This window comes from Lithobates pipiens, unplaced genomic scaffold (assembly GCF_037356315.1).
Source record: "Lithobates pipiens isolate NorthernLeopardFrog02 unplaced genomic scaffold, aLitPip1_a1.2 Scaffold_3, whole genome shotgun sequence".
NCBI lineage: Eukaryota > Metazoa > Chordata > Amphibia > Anura > Ranidae > Lithobates > Lithobates pipiens.
In genome coordinates, this window is record NW_027507790.1 from 285014792 (window position 1) to 285028823 (window position 14032).

Here is a 14032-nt window from a genome sequence, read left to right on the forward strand (position 1 = left end):
TGTTTGATTAGATGCAGGAGACCCAGTGGAGGTTCCTGCCATTATCTGCCGGCGGAAAGCCCTATTGAAAACGGGAGACTGACGGCTCCTGCAGCTATTCGCAGACGTGTACATGTAAATGCTTGATCACCCAGCAATGATTGGCCGGGCTGTGAAGGGTCGTTACATGAGTGGCCATGAATAGCTGCAGGCACTGCCAGCCTCCCATTGTTTTAAAACTTCCAGCCCATAACTAATTGCAGGAACCCCCCCCCCCCCCCCCGATCTCCTGTATCTCATCACAAACTGCCTTCTTTGCAAGTGTCAATGGGACCTTAAAGTGGAACTCTAGCCAAAAAACATTTTTGGCCTTTTGTATTGTAAAAAGAAATGAAAACTAATGAAATGTGTGCAATGTGTAGCTACTTCTGTATTCCTCTTATTCCTTATCCCCCAAAACTTAGTTCTGGCACACAGGTCACAGCCGGTCGCTTGCTCTGCAGCGTGTCCGTCGGGGAAAAAAAAATGTAACTATGCAAGGCGTTCTGTCATTGGAGGAGATGAAGATGAGCACCATGATCTCTCCTCCTTCAATCAAAGCCTTTCATTCATTGAAAATAATGCAACATGGTTTCAGCATGGACACGCTGTAGAGGGAGCGACCTCTGATCTGTGTACTCCACCCGGAACTGAATGGTTCACTGTTGGCTGCACTTTACGCAGTGAAAGTTCATATTAACACAGCAGCCGCCGCCGCACATTCCTCACACTTCATTACCACTCATTTATTTTGTGAATGTTTTTGGTTGGAGTGCAGCTTTTTCTTTTCATAGCACCGGCAGTCCCTCGATTTTCCCAGACTCTTCTGCAATTAGATTTGAGCTGCAGCTCCATCTTCTGGTGAAATCTTGCATGTTACCTTGGTAGTCATTTGATCTCTGCTGACTCTTGGGGAGCAAAGAAGGTGCTTCTAGTATATAAACCTCAATGAATTATTAGGAGAGGAGCTCTGTGACCTACTGATTGTTCTATTTGTTTATTTAAAAGCTAAGTTCACCTTTTAGGAGCATTTTACACCCGTATTTACAGTGAGGGAAACAAGTATTTGATCCCCTGCTGATTTTGGACATTTGCCCACTGACAAAGAAACGATCGGTCTATCATTTTAATGGTCGGTTTACTTTAATATTGAGACAGAATAACAACAAAAATATCCAGAAAAACGCATTTCAAAAAAGTTATACGTTGATTTGCATTTTAATGAGTGCAATAAGTATTTGACCCCTTCACAGAACATGACTTAGTAGTTGGTAGCAAAACCGTTGTTGGCAGTCGGAGGTCAGACGTTTCTTGTAGTTGGCCTCCAGGTTCGCACATCTCAGGAGGGATTTTATCCCAAGTCATTAAGGTTTCCAGGCTGACATTTGGTCACTGGAATCCTTCAGCCCCCTCCACATTCTCTATGGGATTGAGGTCTGGAGACTGGCTTGGCCACTCTTGAACCTTTTAATGTGCTGCTTCTTGAGCCACTTCTTGCCCATGTGTTTTTGGGTCATTGTCATGCCAGAATACCCATCCATGACCCATTTTCAATGTCCTGACTGAGGGAAGGGGGTTCTCACCCAAGATTTGACAGTACATGGCCCCGTCCACTGTCCCTTTTTGCTGCAGTGAAATTATCCTGTGCCCTTAGCAGAAAAATACCCCGAAGCATAATATTTCCACCTCCATGTATGACGGTGGGGGATGGTAATCTTGGGGTCCATGACAGCATCTCCTCCTCCTCCTCCTCCTCCTCCTCCTCCTCCTCCTCCTCCTCCATACACGGCGAGTTGGGTTGATGCCAAAGAGCTCGATTTTGGTCTCATCTGATCACAGCACTTTCCCCCGGTTCTCCTCGGAATCATTCAGATGTTTATTAGCAGACTTCAGACCGGCCTGTACATGTGATTTCCTGAGCAGGGAGACCTGTACATGTGATTTCCTGAGCAGGGGGACCTGTACATGTGATTTCCTGAGCAGGGGGACCTGTACATGTGATTTCCTGAGCAGGGGGACCTGTACATGTGATTTCCTGAGCAGGTGGACCTGTACATGTGATTTCCTGAGCAGGGGGACCTGTACATGTGATTTCCTGAGCAGGGGGACCTGTACATGTGATTTCCTGAGCAGGGGGACCTGTACATGTGATTTCCTGAGCAGGGGGACCTGTACATGTGATTTCCTGAGCAGGGGGACCTGTACATGTGATTTCCTGAGCAGGGGGACCTGTACATGTGATTTCCTGAGCAGGGGGACCTGTACATGTGATTTCCTGAGCAGGTGGACCTGTACATGTGATTTCCTGAGCAGGTGGACCTGTACATGTGATTTCCTGAGCAGGGGGACCTGTACATGTGATTTCCTGAGCGGGGGGACCTGTACATGTGATTTCCTGAGCGGGGGGACCTGTACATGTGATTTCCTGAGCGGGGGGACCTGTACATGTGATTTCCTGAGCAGGGGGACCTTGCGGGGGCTCCAGGATTTCAGTCCTTCGCAGCGCAGGGTGTTACCAATTGATTTCTTGGTGACTATGGTCCCCGCTGCCTTGAGACTATTGATGAGATTCTCCGGTGTAGTTCTGGGCGGATTCCTCACCGTTCTCCTGATCATTGATCCTCCATGAGGGGAGATCTTCCATGGAGCCCCAGACCGAGGAGATCCATCGTTATTTTGTGTTTCTTCCATTTGCGAATAATCGCCCTGTTTTCCCCCCTCTCACCAAGCTGATTGGCGATGGTCTTGTAGCCCATTCCAGCCTTGTGTAGGTCTAGAGTCTTGTCCCCGACATCCTTGGACAGCTCGTTGGTCTCGGCCGTGGTGGAGAGATTGGAATCTGATTCTGTGGACAGGTGTCTTGCTTTCTTTCGTTCTTTTTTTTTTTTTATACAGGTAGCAAACTGAGATTAGGAGCACTCGCTTTAATCTCCGCTCATTACCTGTATAGAAGACCCCTGGGAGACAGAAATCTTGCTGATTTAATAGGGGATCAAATACTTATTTCACTCATTAAAATGCAAATAAATTAAAAAAATTTAAATCAACTTTTTTTTAAATGTGTTTTCTGGATATGTTTATTGTTATTTCTCACTGGTAAAATAATGCCTCATGCACACGGACGTTTTTACAGCCACTTTTTTGAGCTTTTTTTGCAGCTTAAAAACGGCTGTCCATGTTAGTCTATGGCTTCATGCCCACCTAGGCGTTTTTGAGCTGCAAATGGCATAGGCGTTTTTAAGCTGTAAAAAAAACCCAGGACCAGTGCGTTCCGTGGCGTGGAGCTAGAGCTGTAAAAACGCGAATCGCGGGAAAACGCGCATAAACGCGCAAAAATGCCAATGCAAAACGCGGTAAAAATCACGTTTTTAACAACGATTTTTCCAGGCATCGGAGCTAGCTTTGCAGCCAGTTTTTTAAAACGTCCGTGTGCATGAGCACTTAAAATCCTAGACTGATCATTTCTTTGTCAGCGGGGCAAACGTCCAAAATCAGCGGGGGATCAAATACTTTTTTCCCTTACTGTAACATGCTGCTATACGCCCACCTCCCGCCACCACCACTCCTCGGTCTGTGACAGCGGGCGGGGGATCTTGTCACTTTTTTTTTTTTAAACAACGTGGCTGTGCCCATACAGTTGCGTCATCTATTCACGGTTTCCTGTAAATGACTGAACTACAAGTACTGTTGTGTGCTGCGGCAAATGGCTTGTAGTTCTTAATGAACTGCGAGGGAGCCGGTGGGCGCTCCCTGTTCATGAATTCTTCTTGCAGTTCAGTAGCTGTCTGCCCAAACAGCTGACTGAGAGTCTGCAGGTTCCTGGCATCGCACCCATCTGCTGCTGATAGCGGCTCCAATGCTTTACAGGCTGCCGTGTAAAAAGGTAATAAATGCACTTTTTTATTTTTTTCCTCTGCAAAGATCTGTGCATTTTATATATTTTTTTTTCTGAAAGGTGAACTTATCCTTTTTATATACCGTATATACTCGAGTATAGGCCGACCCGAATATAAGCCGAGGCCCCCAATTTACCCCCAAAAAAACTGGCAAACTTATTGACTCGTGTATAAGCCGAGGGTGAGACATGCCTGTCCATCCCTGTGTGTGTGTCCGTCCATCCCTGTGTGTCCGTCCATCCCTGTGTGTGTGTCCGTCCATCCCTGTGTGTGTGTCCGTCCATCCCTGTGTGTCCGTCCATCCCTGTGTGTCCGTCCATCCCTGTGTGTCCGTCCATCCCTGTGTGTCCGTCCATCCCTGTGTGTCCGTCCATCCCTGTGTGTCCGTCCATCCCTGTGTGTCCGTCCATCCCTGTGTGTCCGTCCATCCATCCCTGTGTGTGTCCATCCATCCATCCATCCCTGTGTGTGTGTGTCTCCATCCATCCATCCATCCATCCATCCCTGTGTGTGTGTGTCTCCATCCATCCATCCATCCATCCCTGTGTGTGTGTGTGTCCATCCATCCATCCATCCATCCCTGTGTGTGTGTGTGTCCATCCATCCATCCATCCCTGTGTGTGTGTGTCTCCATCCATCCATCCATCCATCCATCCCTGTGTGTGTGTGTCTCCATCCATCCATCCATCCATCCCTGTGTGTGTGTGTCTCCATCCATCCATCCATCCCTGTGTGTGTGTGTCTCCATCCATCCATCCATCCCTGTGTGTGTCTCCATCCATCCGTGTGTGTGTGTCTCCGTGTGTGTGTGTGTGTGTGTGTGTGTGTGTGTGTGTGTCCAGCCTACCTGTGTCCCGAGCCTTTGTCCCGAGCCTCCGTCCCGTGTCGTGCCTTGCCTTCGTCCCGTCCCGTCCCGTCCCGTGCCGTGCCTTGCCTTGCCTCCGTCCCGTGCCCTCTTCGTCGGCGGCCATTGTAAAATTCAAAAGCCGCGCCTCCTCCTTCGCCTGTGATAGGCGGAACACTGAATTTCCCAGCAGCCTGTGTTCCGCCTATCACGGACGTCGTATCATCCTCGTCCGTAGTACGAGGATGAGCGGATGCCCGTGATAGGCGGAACACAGGCTGCTGGGAAATTCAGTGTTCCGCCTATCACAGGCGAAGGCGGAGCCGGAGGCGCGGCTTTTGAATCAGAATGGCCGCTGTCTGTCTGCTCGACACGCTGATCGAGCGGGCAGACAGCGATGACTCGAGTATAAGCCGAGGGGGGCACTTTCAGCCTCAAAAAAGAGGCTGAAAATCTCGGCTTATACTCGAGTATATACGGTAAATAAAAGCAACAATAAAAGTATCCAAAATGTATTGTCTTATTTCCTCCCGTTTGTTATATGTACTTCAGACACACAAATGTTTTCAGCCAAGTTACACACAGAAAATGTGTTGATCCCGTCTGAAAGTTGTGCGCATCTTGTGGGAAACCTTTCCAAATGCGTATCTAAGCCTAAAAACAAAAATTCTATTCTCCTTTGTTCATCAACGGACACAGAGCCTCCTTAATCTTGACCATTGGGTTATATCGCCTCTGCAGGAATAGGACAAGGCAGAACATAAGACTTTGCTACGCCCCTCGGGCCGCCCTCGGTCAGTATATCGCCCCCTCCCTGCTCTAGGTATTCCATTGTCTAGTCAGGGGTAAGGACCCAGCTCCTTGTTGGGCTCTTTTGGACCTAGCAAATTTTTTCTGTCCTTCCATGCATCTTTTCTCCTGGGAGATCAACTGCCGGGCTGGATAATGTAGATCCAGTGGTCTCCTCGGTCCAGCCAGCGAGCGCGTGCAGAGCGCAGCTACGCCATAGGTCGGCTGTGACATAATGGAGGGAGGCTGGCCTGTGAGTTAAACGTCTCGCAGGGTCACATCTGACTCCATAGGAATCGCATTGTGACAGAATCGCCTAAGTGGCCAAAGGTGGAAGTGCAGCATGAAGACAGAGGGGGGAAAGGTATTTAGAGTAAAATAAATGATTGCCATTTAGAATGACTGACTGCAAATGAAAAGAATGGGTGGAACTCCGCTTTAAGGAGGCGCTGTGTCCATCGAGCGAAGGAGGAAATTTCTGTACTCTCCGTAAAATCCATTTCTCATCTCCCCCCCCCCCCCCCCCTCTATGGAGTTTAGAAACTTCTATTACTGCTTGCTACTATACTGAATACCTAGAGCGGGGAGGGGGTTCTATACTGAATACCTAGAGCGGGGAGGGGGTTATATACTGAATACCTAGAGCGGGGAGGAGGTTCTATACTGAATACCTAGAGCGGGGAGGGGGTTCTATACTGAATATCTAGAGCGGGGAGGGGGTTATATACTGAATACCTAGAGCGGGGAGGGGGTTCTATACTGAATACCTAGAGCGGGGAGGGGGTTCTATACTGAATACCTAGAGCGGGGAGGGGGTTCTATACTGAATACCTAGAGCGGGGAGGGGGTTCTATACTGAATATCTAGAGCGGGGAGGGGGTTCTATACTGAATACCTAGAGCGGGGAGAGGGGGTTCTATACTGAATATCTAGAGCGGGGAGGGGGTTCTATACTGAATACCTAGAGCGGGGAGGGGGTTCTATACTGAATACCTAGAGCGGGGAGGGGGTTCTATACTGAATACCTAGAGCGGGGAGGGGGTTCTATACTGAATACCTAGAGCGGGGAGGGGGTTCTATACTGAATACCTAGAGCGGGGAGGGGGTTCTATACTGAATACCTAGAGCGGGGAGGGGGTTCTATACTGAATACCTAGAGCGGGGAGGGGGTTCTATACTGAATACCTAGAGCGGGGAGGGGGTTATATACTGAATACCTAGAGCGGGGAGGGGGTTATATACTGAAAACCTAGAGCGGGGAGGGGGTTCTATACTGAATACCTAGAGCGGGGAGGGGGTTCTATATTGAATACCTAGAGCGGGGAGGGGGTTCTATACTGAATACCTAGAGCGGGGAGGGGGTTCTATATTGAATACCTAGAGCGGGGAGGGGGTTCTATACTGAATACCTAGAGCGGGGAGGGGGGTTCTATACTGAATACCTAGAGCGGGGAGGAGGTTCTATACTGAATACCTAGAGCGGGGAGGGGGTTATATACTGAATACCTAGAGCGGGGAGGGGGTTCTATTCTGAATACCTAGAGCGGGGAGGGGGTTCTATACTGAATACCTAGAGCGGGGAGGGGGGTTCTATACTGAATACCTAGAGCGGGGAGGGGGTTCTATACTGAATACCTAGAGCGGGGAGGGGGTTCTATACTGAATACCTAGAGCGGGGAGGGGGTTCTGTACTGAATACCTAGAGCGGGGAGGGGGTTCTGTACTGAATACCTAGAGCGGGGAGGGGGTTCTGTACTGAATACCTAGAGCGGGGAGGGGGTTATATACTGAATACCTAGAGCGGGGAGGGGGTTCTATACTGAATACCTAGAGCGGGGAGGGGGGTTCTATACTGAATACCTAGAGCGGGGAGGGGGTTCTATACTGAATACCTAGAGCGGGGAGGGGGTTCTATACTGAATACCTAGAGCGGGGAGGGGGTTCTATACTGAATATCTAGAGCGGGGAGGGGGTTCTATACTGAATACCTAGAGCGGGGAGAGGGGGTTCTATACTGAATATCTAGAGCGGGGAGGGGGTTCTATACTGAATACCTAGAGCGGGGAGGGGGTTCTATACTGAATACCTAGAGCGGGGAGGGGGTTCTATACTGAATACCTAGAGCGGGGAGGGGGTTCTATACTGAATACCTAGAGCGGGGAGGGGGTTCTATACTGAATACCTAGAGCGGGGAGGGGGTTATATACTGAATACCTAGAGCGGGGAGGGGGTTCTATACTGAATACCTAGAGCGGGGAGGGGGTTCTATACTGAATACCTAGAGCGGGGAGGGGGTTATATACTGAATACCTAGAGCGGGGAGGGGGTTATATACTGAAAACCTAGAGCGGGGAGGGGGTTCTATACTGAATACCTAGAGCGGGGAGGGGGTTCTATACTGAATACCTAGAGCGGGGAGGGGGTTCTATATTGAATACCTAGAGCGGGGAGGGGGTTCTATACTGAATACCTAGAGCGGGGAGGGGGTTCTATATTGAATACCTAGAGCGGGGAGGGGGTTCTATACTGAATACCTAGAGCGGGGAGGGGGGTTCTATACTGAATACCTAGAGCGGGGAGGAGGTTCTATACTGAATACCTAGAGCGGGGAGGGGGTTATATACTGAATACCTAGAGCGGGGAGGGGGTTCTATTCTGAATACCTAGAGCGGGGAGGGGGTTCTGTACTGAATACCTAGAGCGGGGAGGGGGTTATATACTGAATACCTAGAGCGGGGAGGGGGGTTCTATACTGAATACCTAGAGCGGGGAGGGGGTTCTATACTGAATACCTAGAGCGGGGAGGGGGTTCTGTACTGAATACCTAGAGCGGGGAGGGGGTTCTGTACTGAATACCTAGAGCGGGGAGGGGGTTCTGTACTGAATACCTAGAGCGGGGAGGGGGTTCTGTACTGAATACCTAGAGCGGGGAGGGGGTTATATACTGAATACCTAGAGCGGGGAGGGGGTTCTATACTGAATACCTAGAGCGGGGAGGGGGTTCTATACTGAATACCTAGAGCGGGGAGGGGGTTCTATACTGAATACCTAGAGCGGGGAGGGGGTTCTATACTGAATACCTAGAGCGGGGAGGGGGTTCTATACTGAATACCTAGAGCGGGGAGGGGGTTCTATACTGAATACCTAGAGCGGGGAGGGGGGTTCTATACTGAATACCTAGAGCGGGGAGGGGGTTCTATACTGAATACCTAGAGCGGGGAGGGGGTTCTATACTGAATACCTAGAGCGGGGAGGGGGTTCTATACTGAATACCTAGAGCGGGGAGGGGGTTCTATACTGAATACCTAGAGCGGGGAGGGGGTTCTATACTGAATACCTAGAGCGGGGAGGGGGGTTCTATACTGAATACCTAGAGCGGGGAGGGGGGTTCTATACTGAATACCTAGAGCGGGGAGGGGGTTCTATACTGAATACCTAGAGCGGGGAGGGGGTTCTGTACTGAATACCTAGAGCGGGGAGGGGGTTATATACTGAATACCTAGAGCGGGGAGGGGGTTCTGTACTGAATACCTAGAGCGGGGAGGGGGTTATATACTGAATACCTAGAGCGGGGAGGGGGGTTATATACTGAATACCTAGAGCGGGGAGGGGGTTATATACTGAATACCTAGAGCGGGGAGGGGGTTCTATACTGAATACCTAGAGCGGGGAGGGGGTTATATGCTGACTGAGGACGGCCCCAGGGGGCGTAGCCAAGATTTATGTTCTGCCTCGTCTTCCTCCTGCAGAGGCGATATAACCCAAGATTAAGCAGGCGAGGTGTCCGTCGATTACCATCCCATTATTGCAACTTACCAGCCTATCAGATCTTATGGCTGATTTTACATTTTTCAAGCTAAGAATGTTTTCAGCAAGTACAGAATATGATAGTTGGTCATACCAGAAATGCAGTGTCCTTGTCACTTACTGTGAGCCTGAAGTGTATGTAAACCCGAACAATTGCCATCTCTTGTTTGCTCTATTGTTAGACTGTTAAAGCGTTCTTTTTTTTTTTTTTTTTTTTTTTTTTTATATATCAGTTTACCAATCATTACATGCGGCTGTATTGATTGCTTTTTTTTGGGGGGGGGGGGGGGGGGGGCTTTTTCCCCTCTGCTTTCCCCTGGTGATCTGGTCAGTAACACACCTGTTTTATACAGACACTACTCTGGATGAAGGAGCACAGGGGCAGATTTGCACAGCAGCATTGTCTGTCTGGAGGGAGGGGAGTTTTAGAAGTACTAGCAGATTTAAATACACTAACACATTGAAGCCAGACTCTAGCTAGTACTTTATAATCCGTTACAGCAAACCGTTTTTTCCTTTTTGGGATAAAGGTTTTACATAAAAGTTGATCATTTTTTCTTTTACTCTCAAGGACAGAGTGGGGAGGGATTAGAACCCCTGTCGGTGTTTATTGCTCTCTGTGCCCCTGTTTGTCCTGTTTACCGTTCTCATTAGTGGAAGTGAAAGTAAAATAAAAATCTCACATTTTAGGTTGTCCCAAGAACAGTAATAGAGGAGAAATCTCCCAGTGGGGACACTAGTTCTGGTGACTTGGGGGGGCTCAATGGATTCCCTTCATTTGTAGGGAGTTTTCTGTCATTTCCTGTTTTGGCTGTGGGACAGGAAGTGAAGGGAAATCTCAGATGGCAAAAATCACACCCACTCTTTTGCCAATAGTTCTACTTTATGGTCTGTCTCATCCCTGTAACCGCAAGAGAGCTTTTCTTTTGAAAAACAGACTTGAGCTTTATTCACATGTCGGCGATTTGAGTCATCGGTGAAATCGCCACGATTCTGCCTGCGATTCTGTATTGCGGAAAGCGTTTGTGATGCCATTACTTCACATGGTGCGATTTATCTACAGTTGTCACATCGCTGAAAATATATCACAAGCAATGCCAAGGAACTCATGTTGCTTGAAGTTCCGAAAATTCTTTTGGGCGACGCGTCCCGCGATTTTGTTTGCGCCATTTTGCAGAGATTTGTCATGGAACAATAGCAGTGAAATCGCACCACATTTCGGGTGCTATTGGGAAATATTGGCTTTGTAAACTCGTTCTGCATTTCTGCATCATGGCCATTCCATCCACCATTCGGAGCCCCCGCGTGTGAATGGAGTCTTAGGCTTCCATTACTAGGAGCCCCTAAACTTCAGTTTACGAGCTTTTTTTTTTTTTTTTTTTGCGTCCGTGTCTACATAGACTTTTACCAGAGTTTAGGATCTGCTGCGGTTAGGTGAGCTTCAACCTCCCTCTCCTAACCGCCGGCTGTGGGAAAACACAAAACCGTGCCGGGATTTTGCCAAGTGTAAATGAAGCCTTACTGGCTGGATCACCAGACGAAAATTGACGAAAGAGACCCTATAAAAGGAAACGAATGCAGCCATCACATCTAAGAATATAATGTTTGCTTTCGGGTTTAGGTGTTCCATTGAGAGCATTTTGTTTCTGTCTGAAGTGCTGAGTCTGTGAATTTCTGAGCCATCCTGTGTTACCTGGTTCTGATCTTGGGCTACAGAATGATTAGCCTTTTATGTTCTGTGATCTGAGGGTGGGGATGGTTGAGTAGTTTAGCAGAAAACAGGTCTGATGCCACCCGGCTCTGGACCTTGGAACTGAGCGTATTTCTGGCATTCTTCTGTACTTGCCGAGGCTTCAAAGCCAGAATGAATGTTTGTGAAGAGCCTCTCGCCGGTGTGAAGGAAGGAGAGAAATGGCGTTGCAGAAAACTTGATCCGATGTCAGTCAGTAGTTCTGTGTACAAGATCAGCGGGTCATTCTCTCTGCTCAATAAATAAGGGCACTTTATGCTGCACACACTAAACCGCAGCAGTTCAGTGCTCCATTCTGGCCGCAGGGAGGCGGCGGTAGGCGGCATTGTGATGTGCGTTTTATGACATCACACAGTTCTTTGTTTTTTTTTGTTTGTTTTTCTTGAGCTTTATTTTAAGTGCACAAAAGTAACACCTTACTCATGTCACTGTACAGCAGCATGGAGAATGTCACCATTGTACAGTGACGTGCTGTGCCTCCCTGTGTGCAGCAACAAAACGCATGTCTGCACTGCAGCCCCGAGAATAGAACACGGACAGCTGTGTCCAGTGGTGACCGGTGTCCTTCCAGAGCGGAAATGTTGGTCACCGAAATATGTGAACAGCACGAAGTGCATTTATTAAGAGGCGTGAATGACTTCCTGAGCTTTTACACATAAATTCTGATTGACATCGTATACAGTTTAGTGTAAAGCTGTTTCTCCCTCTCCCTCCATTCACCACTGGGGAGCGCTGTTCTTTACATATGTTGATTATCAATGCTTCCTGGGTGTGCCCCACTTTCTTGTCATCACCGCTGATGCCACTTTTTTTTTCCCAGGTTATTTGTTCTGTATATTTACCTGAAGCTCCACATCAACTTTTTACTGGTTCTTTAAGGGGATAAACCTGCAGGGAATAGTGCATGCGTCGCTGCATTCCTTTCACTTGCACAAGCTTAAAGTCCAGCTCTAGACAGAAAAGAAATCATCCATTGCAGTGGGGCTGTGCCCACTCCAGAAGCGTTAGTTGCCTGTTCCTCCATCCCCCCCCTCACAATCTAGTGGGGGGCATTCCCTCAGCATCCTCGCACCCACAGCAGGGCTCTGGACCCAGCGCTGGTCTTGTTGACATCGGGACCTTAGAGTGCAGAGGTGCAAATGGAGGAGCGGACGATTGAGCAAGTAAGGCTCCCTTCACACTTGTGCAACTTTGGACATCAGTCGCATGACAAGTCGTTCCCCCGCGTCTTCCAATGGTAAACATTCACGTATTTGTGACTTAAAGTTGCAGCGACTTTAATGTAGTTTATGAACTGCTTTGGTCCGAATTGCATGCGACTTGAGGGCCGCAGACTTCTAGGTTAATCCTCAAAAGTTGCATGAAAGTCGTAGCTGATTGTTATACAATGCAACAGTTGTTAATTATCACTAGTCAAAGCCAAAGTCGTATCCAATGGCAGCCAGCCAAAGTCGTATCCAATGGCAGCCAGCCAAAGTCGTATCATCTTGGAAGTGGGTTTATTTGCACTGTAAGCGGAATCCCTGATAAATGACGCATATTAGAGGTCAATGATGACCTTTTATACCAGAATTTTGTTTTGCTAAAAAATGAAAATAGCAAAGCTCTACTGAAGTAGTCATTACTTTGCAGGAACACATAACTTTGAACCCCTAGGCGTCAACCGCACGCAAATAAGCGGCCTCTCCTTGGCCCGGCTTTGGCGCGAAGGGGGCCGCATATTTGCTCACATTAGCGCCGATAGAGCTGTGCCAATAGCGCGCTCCCAGCAGTGGCCGGCTGCTCACAAAAGGCCCCCGATCGCTTCTTATGATGAGGACCATGTGACCGCTGTGACAGCCAATCACGGTGGCCACAAGACCCCACCCCGGAATGCCAAACTCCTTAAAGGGGCCGCTACCAAGGGGTTAAGGGCTCAGTCACAAGACTGAAGAGGTCTGTAAAGTGTGCAGAGCTGTGTGTGTTTAGGAGCCTGGGTAGGGTGTGACAGGTTCTCCATGCTGCTGTATGTCCGACTTGTAGACACGGCAACTGTATACGGAACGCCTGCTCATGGTGCGTAGACGCACACAATTTTGCGCCCGTGAGGATTAACCCTGAAGTGCAACTTTTCCCAGACTATAGACATTAAATTAGAATTCCGGGCTTCTAATCTTAAAAACACTCCCAGTAATTCGCTAATCTGTAGAAGAAAGATATGTATACTGGGGCTGTGGAAATTGAAGATTAATTCCTCGATTAATCGATTATTTTTTTATTGATCAAAATTCTTTTGATCGGTACTCACCTCTCCGCTGGCTTCCGGGTCTTCAGGGAGTTCTGTTGGAGATCCATGTCACCGACTCCTCCCCCCCTTCGCGGAGGAGTCCGGTGACGTCGAAGTTATGATTGAACGTAACGCGTACGGGGGAGGAGCTACGCATGACGTCACCCGCTGCTGCCCTACGGAACTAACACGATTGTCGGCTTTACATGCTGTGTTTTTATCATCGTTATGTCAGTAGTTTGTGTTTGAACACAAAAATTAAAGGAACAGCCCTAATGTATACGTGGCTGTTTTCGGAATGCTCCAGTCCATTTATGTAGATGCATAAGCATATGAACAAGTACACTATTGTGCAAAAGTTTTAGGCAGGCGTGAAAAAAAAATGCTGAAAATTTAAGAATGCTTTCAGAAATAGAAGTGTTAAAGAGGAAGTAAACCCTGATGGATGTTACTTCCTCTTTGATTCCCTGCAAAGGTAAAGAATAATGGACTACTATGCATCACATCGCATCACATCACATAGTAGTCCATTATGTGTCACTTACCTGACACAGGAGCCAGCGAAGTCACCGCTGTCCCCTGTAGTCCGGAGTGTCCATCTTCTCGGTGGGTCTCTGTGGGTCTTGCTGCTCCACTGCTGTCATTCGACGAAGCCGCGATGA

At 48.5% G+C, this 14032-nt stretch overlaps 1 protein-coding gene across 2 annotated transcripts in view; it reads left to right on the forward strand.

Annotated features, from left to right (window-relative positions):
• OTUD5 (OTU deubiquitinase 5) overlaps positions 1-14032 on the forward strand; it is a 101567-nt gene that overhangs the window by 46756 nt on the left and 40779 nt on the right. The gene's annotated exons all lie outside the window — the stretch shown is intronic.